This window comes from Mytilus galloprovincialis, chromosome 5 (genome assembly GCF_965363235.1).
Source record: "Mytilus galloprovincialis chromosome 5, xbMytGall1.hap1.1, whole genome shotgun sequence".
Taxonomy (NCBI): domain Eukaryota; kingdom Metazoa; phylum Mollusca; class Bivalvia; order Mytilida; family Mytilidae; genus Mytilus; species Mytilus galloprovincialis.
In genome coordinates, this window is record NC_134842.1 from 98,797,553 (window position 1) to 98,806,661 (window position 9,109).

The 9,109-nt window shown below is 31.2% G+C and overlaps 1 long non-coding RNA gene across 1 annotated transcript; it reads right to left on the reverse strand.

The window, feature by feature from the left end:
* Positions 1 to 2,758: 2,758 nt before the first annotated feature.
* On the reverse strand, positions 2,759 to 7,938 carry LOC143074884 (uncharacterized). Its single transcript, XR_012978144.1, has 5 exons — positions 7,626 to 7,938; positions 6,469 to 6,534; positions 5,560 to 5,652; positions 4,242 to 4,373; positions 2,759 to 2,951 (listed from the first exon to the last, which is right to left on the reverse strand). It is a non-coding gene; the product is annotated as an uncharacterized LOC143074884 (long non-coding RNA).
* Between the last annotated feature and the right edge of the window lie 1,171 nt (positions 7,939 to 9,109).

The window sequence follows — 9,109 nt, forward strand, 5'->3', positions numbered from 1 at the left end:
TTGAATTTAAAACCTGATGCTCTTTGTAATCTATTATTCATGTGTTTCTTTGCATAATACGTTCTCCTATATGTTTGTATTGTAGTCCTGTAATATTATGCTGTCATTTTAATGTTATATTTAACATTGCGATTAAAGTTCGAGGTTTGGCATGCCACAAAACCAGGTTCAACCCACCATTTTTTCCTTTAAAAATGTCTGGTACCCAGTCAGGAATATGGTTATTGTTATATTATAATTCGTTTCTGTGTGTTACATTTTAACGATTTGTTTCCGTTGTGTCGTTTATTTTCTCTTATTTTTGAGTGTGAATTCACATTACTATAAGACGTGTCATGGTACTTGTATTTGGTTTTGATGTTATATTTGTTATTCTTATAGGATTTTGTCTAATGCTTAGTCCGTTTCTGTGTGTGTTACATTTTAATGTTGTCTCGTTGTTCTCCTCCAATATTTAATGCGATTCCCTCAGTTTTAGGTTGTTACCCCGATTTTGTTTTTTGTTCATGGATTTATGAGTTTTGAACAGCGGTATACTACTGTTGCCTTTATTTATTAATACAAAACAAAAAATAATGAAAAATAGAGTAATTTGAAATGGTGTGCATACTTAAATGATATGTAGTTTCAGGCAAACTGTTGGCTTATGTTCATGATTGAACCTTGATAAAGTATACGGGACTAGTATAGTTTGTCATTGGCTAGAAGTATAGAGGAGGCTGTGTTTGACATGTTTAACCCGGCAGCAACATTTTTGCAACTTTCCCAACTAAATTTTCTTTCATTAATGTTCACAAGTAACGTTGATACACATTTTGGTTTGAATAATAATTTGTAAAAAAAAACATCAGATGCATACAAAATAAATCTCTGCACCTGTAATCATTATTAGCCCTGCTTTTATCAAATAACAACTTATTTCGAACGTTTAATGGACTTTTTGTTTCAAGTGGCAGTCAAAATTTACTATTCTTCTGTTGGCGTAAATGTAACATAAAAACAAACCAATGAGATGTATACAAAATTGATAAGCCAAACGGCAAACGACGTTTTTTTGAATCATTAAAAGAAATTTGAAAGTTTTAGGAATGAATTCCCCACAACACGAAGGCGTTGTATAGAAGGAAAAATATCAAGACGTTATATGGTAGGCAATATCAAAACGGTAAACTGACAAAAATTTAAATATGGTTTATTTAGGTATATATAAGGAGGAAAACAAATAGCGGGCGTTATAAAAATGGTGTATTTGAGTGTCTTATACGGCCTTATGCATTAACCAATACAGAGCATGTAAACGGTGAAATTAACAACATGACGGTTGCCACATGTTGAGAAAAATCTGCTTACCCTTACGGAGCACCTGAGATCATCCTAGTGGTGGAGTTCGTGTTGTTTAGTCTTTAGTTTTCTATGTTGTGTATTTTAGATCTATGAGTTTGATTATCCCTCTGATATTTTCATCCCTCTTTTAGATCAACTTGGTATTTGGAAATAATTTGATATGCAACAAAAAGCCGCAGATCGGTTATAAATGTGTTAAATATTGATATCATTTGACAAACTAGAACCAATTGGTTCAAAATATATACGAAGCAACTGCTGAGTATGAGTGCAGTGATTTCTGATTTTTTGCCAATACTATCATCTTTCTACAACATAATTGTCATATATAATGTATATGACATCTATAAATGACCTTCAGAAAAAGATTGTAAAGAAAAACAAATATGAAAAAGAAGATGTGGTATGACTGCCAATGAGACAACTCTCCACAAGAGACCAAATGACCCAAAAACTATAGGTCACCGTACGACCTTCAACAATGAGCAAAGCTCATACCGTATAATCAACTATAAAAGGCCCCGAAATAAGTGATAAACAATGTAAACGAAAAAACTGACGGCCTATAGCTAATTTAAGTACAAGAAATTAACGAAAAACAAATATGTAAAACATAAACAAACGACAACCACTGATTTACAGGCTCCTGACTTCGGACAGGCACATTCATGCAAATATTGTTGGGTTAAACGTGGAACAATTGTGCAACAGTACAACATAATATAAAAATCAGTTGAAAATGGCTTAACTCATCAGATGGATACAATATACAAATACTACATAGAGTGGGAGTGGAAAGCATCTTTTATATTGAATTGCGTAAGGTAAATTAACATGTTATAATTTATTTTTCGTGCTTAACAGTTCTTCCTTGCTGGATTTGGGCTAATGTTGCAAGTTGTCAGGTTATTCATTGAATTTATTATTTGTCTTTTTTGTCGGATACAGACTGTCAAACTTTCCTACGACACGTATTTGAGTATTATTTTCATGACTTGAAATAATAATTGAACAGCAAATAGCAATACAAATCTTTAAAAGGTTAATTGTTATGTCATTGTTTAAGCAAACCATACACATAACAAATAATAAATGATTGAATGATCTTTACTTTTACTTATGGTTAAAAACACATTTATAAAAAGACTAAATTACTGATTTTTTTAAATATCTAAATACTCAAAATGTAAGAGTGAAATCAGTTCAAACAACAGGAAAGAGTTAAATGAAAATAAACCATTACAACATGTATGAATATACAAATGTTTCATAAAAACAACATTGTTTACTGCCTGTTAAAATTTCGGAAGTTATATTTGTTGTTGACCGTTGACCCCTTGATATGACTCCATATACCCATGAGCTAACTGTTGATCGACATTGGAACTGACCATTCCGTTGTTTTGACGATTTCCCTGTATCGATGTCGGAAATATTTGCCCATGAACTTGCTGAGGTATTATTTGTACATTTGAGTTCGGCATGACTTGTTGTTGCTGGTACCCTTGTGGAATAAATACTCCTTGTTGGTTACCAGTTGGCCCTTGTAGCTGTGTCATGTTATGTAATACATGTTCTTGGACTGGATTAAAAATGACAACATTTTGCTGAAAAAAGAACAAACTGTTTTTGACAAAAGCATCGAAGAAACAATAATTTGTTTAACATTTAGTTGCCTTGTACATGTTGTCGCTATAAATTAAATGACCTTCTTGCCTATAACTAGAAATATATAAGTATTTTGCTTTCTGAAGTAATTTATTTAACATAAAACTGCATAAATTCTACTTTGTTTCAATGCACTGTTTATCAGAATGGTTATTTTAAATAATTAAGTAGTGGGTTTAGTAACAATAAGTTTTGATCCACAACGGTAACATATTATATCAGTGAGCTTTAATGTTAAAATTAAATCTTTTTTTAATTAAATAAGATGTGCAAATCAAATGCAATTAACTAGCTCATAGTTTCCATCAAATGTTGGCTTTATCGATTTTAGCATTGAAAATAATATTAGATATTTTATTTGAGTTTTAAATAAGATCATGTTTGTTGTATTTTTCCTTATCTTCGGAATGTTTCTTATGAAACCCACATTATGAAGTGAAACTAGCAGTAGTGTAGCTTTACTCAAATTTTTGTCACCATTTGTATACATGAATTAGAAATAATTGTTTATACAATTGATTTAAACGAACGTTCATACTACACGAGACATGAAATGGTACCGGTTTATGTTACTGAATGTTTAACAATTTAGAAACCAAATATTTCTTCACTAGTGGACTAATGTCAAATTATGACTACTTATCTATTTTCAATTGTACAATTACAAATAAACGTAACCGCGTTTACAAAAGTAAAACGAACATGTTGATTTTAAGTACGTTTATTCAGCTCCTGTTTCATACATTTGTTTTTTTAGATATTTGTCTTGAAAGAGTTTTTCGAACAAATGTATATTCTTAGGCTAAAAAGTAAGGAATTTTAAAGATTTGAAGAAAAGAAGTATTTCTCAATTTTTGTGCTATTTTCACATTTCCTGACCGGTCTTTTTCTTGTGGATTTTCTTATTGTGACGTCATGAAAAAAGCCAACCAAGCCTGATGACGTCAGATCAAAAGGACACAATTGTCCTCAAATCTTTTAAAAGGAAGGATAAAAATCATTAGAGAAACAGATTTCATCACTATAACCCGTGTATTACGACATTTCTCCATTCTCAAAATTTACATTTTAATTATTTAAAAAGCTCCGCAAGCCTCGTGCTTTAAATATTAAAGTTTAACTCTCTCGAGTAGAGAAATATCGTAATACACTTGTTGCAGTTATATTTCTATATTGTCCAGGAGTACCGATAAAAACGGGAATATTAAACTAAAGTTTTTTATACTGACTTCATTTGGTGGTAGAATTTGGGAACAGCAGCAACAATATGTCGCTGATGTAATGGCTACTATCAATTCAATAACAGCGCATGCGTCAATGATTCCTGAAACTGTAATAATATCTGCGTCGACTCCTTCCGCCTACAATAACAACCATTAACGTTTATTGAATAAACTTGGTATGATAAGGTAAATATATACATTTATTTATATTTATCTTGAATGTGCCGATTTTATTTTTTCAACATTGATAATTGAAAGGTATGTAGATATTTAGAAAAATTAAGAAAGTATATCAAGTTTGTTGGGTTTGTTTTCAGTGAAAAATTCTTAACATAAGTTATAAACTGTAACATCTTCACTTAAACAAGCAATTGTAAATGCTTGTTTCTTAGAAAACACAACCGGTCCTACCATGATGTCATAATATCTCTAACTATGGTTCTTTTGAGTTACCCTTAAAATTGCATGTTTTGTTTTTATGAAGAAATGCTATGTATTAAAGAAATTTTTCGATTTTAATCCGGATCAATAGAGAAAAAAACATATCGCTGTTATTCAACGTTAGAACATGATGTTATGATTGTTTTAAATCCTGATATATCTAATGAGTTTCATTACGTTTCCGTGCTTTGTTCAGTTACTGTTTGTTCCTAAAATGAAATTGGCCTATTAACCTGTAAATCAGTACCCAAAAAAGCTTTGAAATACCGAAACTCATTTAACGTATATATGCCTCGAATATGTTGTAGTTGCAAATGGCAAAGTGCGCATTTCGTCTTGCTTAAATTATTGCCTTTATCTTCCTACATGGGTCATCGGTTTAACTTTCACATTCAACAATGATCCAAGCCAAGTTCTTTAAATTCCATTGCACACAAAAATCAATTTCTTTACATATTGCAATTTTACAATAATTCGTTCTAACATTTTAACCATTAACGTGTGTTCTTTTGATGGTCAAATGAACATGAGTCCTATGAACATGTAACCACACTCTAAATTTGTAAAGGTTCTTAAAGATGGAGATTGTTATTTCAGCACAACATGTCAAGGTCAGAAACAATAACGGAAACATATGACTCATGGAAGCTTCATATCTCAAATACACACACGTGACAGTCTTAATCTCAAATACACACACGTGACAGTCTTAATCATTTACAAATGGCAAACTTTGTCTGGCTATTCTGTTTAGCCTTTGTTTTTTTCTTTCATTTGCACAATGAGCACAATGATATAAGCTTTTAATTTGAATGTCATTATTTCATTAAACATATTATGTTTGGTATGTGTAGGGTTTATTTTAGTGAATTATGTTACTTACTTTGAGAATGGAAACGCTTAGAATTCCAATAGTAAACATCGATGGACAAAATATTACAGCAGATATAATACTAAACACCAGAAACGTTATTTTCTGTAAGAAAAAAAAACAAAAAAATCATTGTTTTTTTTGTACTTAAAAATGAAATATCATATATACAAATAAAGATAGTCGGTAAGATAAATTTGTTACATAGTGTGCTAGTGACCTAATACGATATATACGGTGTCAGTAAATTCCATATGGGGTTCGAGCGTCGTTATATTCTTATTTAGAACATATTGACCCCGTATGTATCGTATTAGGTAACTAACACACTATGTTACTAATAATAGAATGTAAAACAATTAAAGTTAACAAACCATAGGAAAGGTAAACATAAATATAAGACACTGTAGACGGTCCAACTATCCATAGTATTAAATGTATAAGACTTTATGTTTCCATGATAAAGCATTATTTGGTTATTGTCAAATCGCAAAAAAAAATGTGTGAATACTTAGAATGTGGATAAATCTGACAAACACGGAAAACGGAATATTTGGATCAAAACATGGTTTTATTGGTGTAAACAAATCACGTGTTATACAATCATATTTACTTAGTAAGATTTTTACTGCCTAATGTGAATTTCTAGCTCCTAACATCCTAACATTTTGTACTGAATTTGATCCGTAGCGATAAGAGTGATTGATGGATTACAATTTAAAACGACACTCGAATAAAATCAACACGAGTTTTGTTGAATTAGATAAAAAGTGTACCACTAACTTGAAGATTGGAAAAAATAACATCACAAGGGTGTTACAAAATGCATGATTTTTGGCCAAATGAGCTAAAGTAACCGAAGTAGACCACCATATGTATTATCATTAACATAAACATGCATAGTAACGTTAACATGTATACCAAACATTTCCATCTGGACCTCTTTGAATCCGTCATGCAAATTGGAAATATTCCCGTTAACAAGAACTGAAATACAAGTATGTATATTCATTTAACAATAACGTAAGAACATTCATTATATATAAGATAGTTTTTACATGATTATAGAATTAATAGTTAAATGGTGCATACATTGTACATGTCAATTGCGGAATATGACGGCGTTAGGTATAAAGTTTACAAAATCGCAACTTGTTGTTATCATTCTACATACAATTACATCGAAACACACATTCAATTTGTTAGTTTTAAAAATAGCATGTTGAAAAAGGAAAACTCGACACTTATAATAACAATAAGTCTACTAAACTCACTGACTAGAAATTGTGTTGATTTTTAATATTTTATGTTGTATGTACATTGAATTACACAATTCGATCTGTATCAACTGACGAAAATTAAAAAGTAATCAATTAAACGTCCATCAAGAGTATGTATTATATTGCTTCTATAACTTCAATTGAGATTGACATTCGTATATAAACTAGAAATTATTAAACACACAACGGACAATAGTTGTTTTAAAACTTGCAGAGTTTGCAGCACAATGGTAGAAGGAATTTCTCACACACCTTGCACCCTTCGGTTTGAACGGGAATTACATTACCGAATCTATTCGTCTTTGAAAGGGATGAATAATTTGACCATTGTGGTTTAAGTTTATCGCTTGTCCTGGACATGTTTAATTCAAATATGTTACGACTATCCTTCTAAAATATTCTTTTACACAATAACTTTCCCTTCTAAAGATTTATACATATATTTGCTGTCACTTATATGTTGTTTTTTTTTTTAGTTTTTACGTTTATAATCTTTCCGCTTAACACTGTGATTGCACCTTTAAGTTTAATACCAAAATGTATCTGAACAAAACATACCAAAACGTAATTTATTACAATTTGCACAAGGTATACCTTTAGCAACATCATTTTTTGTTAGAATGACATATTCATAATATTACATGGTATGTAGTTCTATTACAAACATTCAAACATCTTCATTTTATATAAAATTTAAAACTTTTTAACACATCCCATTCGATATTATTCTATGTTCCTTAAAAGAAGATTAAAATGAGGACATCGAAATGAACACAAAAACGCTCAAACAGAACTTACCCAGCCTGACAGAAATATACAGGTCCCATATAAAATCAGTAATATTGTTTTTTCCTTACATCCGAGGTGTGAATATGAGTTATATAGATCGTCTAATGTGAAATGCTCTTGAAACTTTTTCTGGCATGCATAATCATCACAACACATAACCTTTTTCTTCATATTTGTTATAACACCCGCTGTGCACGCAGATATACAGGCAACCCCTAAACTGATCTGTATTCCAGCAAAAACCTTAAGTTTTCCAACACCTAGTGCCGAACGGAAATTGGAAGGGACTGTATATGTTCTTGAAGGTTCATTCAGATTCATGTTGTCTTTTTAAAATATAATGAAATGAAAAATTGTTAATATAACAATTTTGGAATACATACAAAGCAAGTAACCAATAGTTATCAAAGATATGGGTTTTTATTTTATACGCCAGACGCGCGTATCGTCTACATCAGACACTCGGATCATACTAGCACTTAACAAACTTACAAATAAATATAGCAAATGCACCAACAAATTATTTTTGTATTTAGTAATACATTAGACATATGCTGCACTAGTACACAGTTTAATTGATGAAGTACACACTAAAGTAAATTAAAAATCCAGATCATCAAAATGATTCAAAACAAATTTTGTTTTCATAAAACCATCGATATTTAACTAGTGTCTTGTCTTTTACAAATGTATAACAGACACGGTGGGTATGGTTGTCCTGCGAGAGAACGTTCTGTGCTGGTGATTCGGTCCTGACGGGTGCTTGTGATCAATGAAAAAATGTAAACAAAGACGAAAATGATGATTTTTGACGTTTTCACTCATAAAAAATGGAAGAAAACAGTTCAGATTTTACAATTGTGTTTCTTATGGGTTCATATGTAAACCATTAAAAAGTTGACCCTCTAAACTGTTTCAGTAAGCGTAACACAAAAGTCCTCATTTTCAGAAAATCTAGAACTGAAAAAATAAAACAAAAATGCTCATAGAGTCCGCTTTCCATACCGCAATCCACACGGCAAAACTATTTTGTGAAAAAACATTGCAATTTATTAAAATTTAGCATTTTCTCAATTTATTCATGTCCTGATACTGTGCTGGTGGGTCCTGTCATTGTGCTGGTGGGTCCTGTTACGGTGCTGGTGATTTTGGATAAGAAGTTGGTCATATTTGTAACAAATGTTACAAAATCAATAAAATTGGGCAGATAATTGTTGTCAATAGGATCTATGACTCCTATTTTAGCTCTTGTGCATCCATTTGGCTGTTTAATATGTGTTTTCAAATGATCGTAAGTTTTATTACATAGTTACATAAAAGGGCAACATCTTTCGTCCAATATCAGATAACAATATATAGTATCTAAAATAAGAATAGTTTTATTAAGATATTAAATGCCCCTTACATTGATGCTTCAACAATGATCAAAGCCCATGCCGCATAGACATGTTTTTTTAGCGCTCCGCATACCCCTCCCCACTTCCACCCAACCA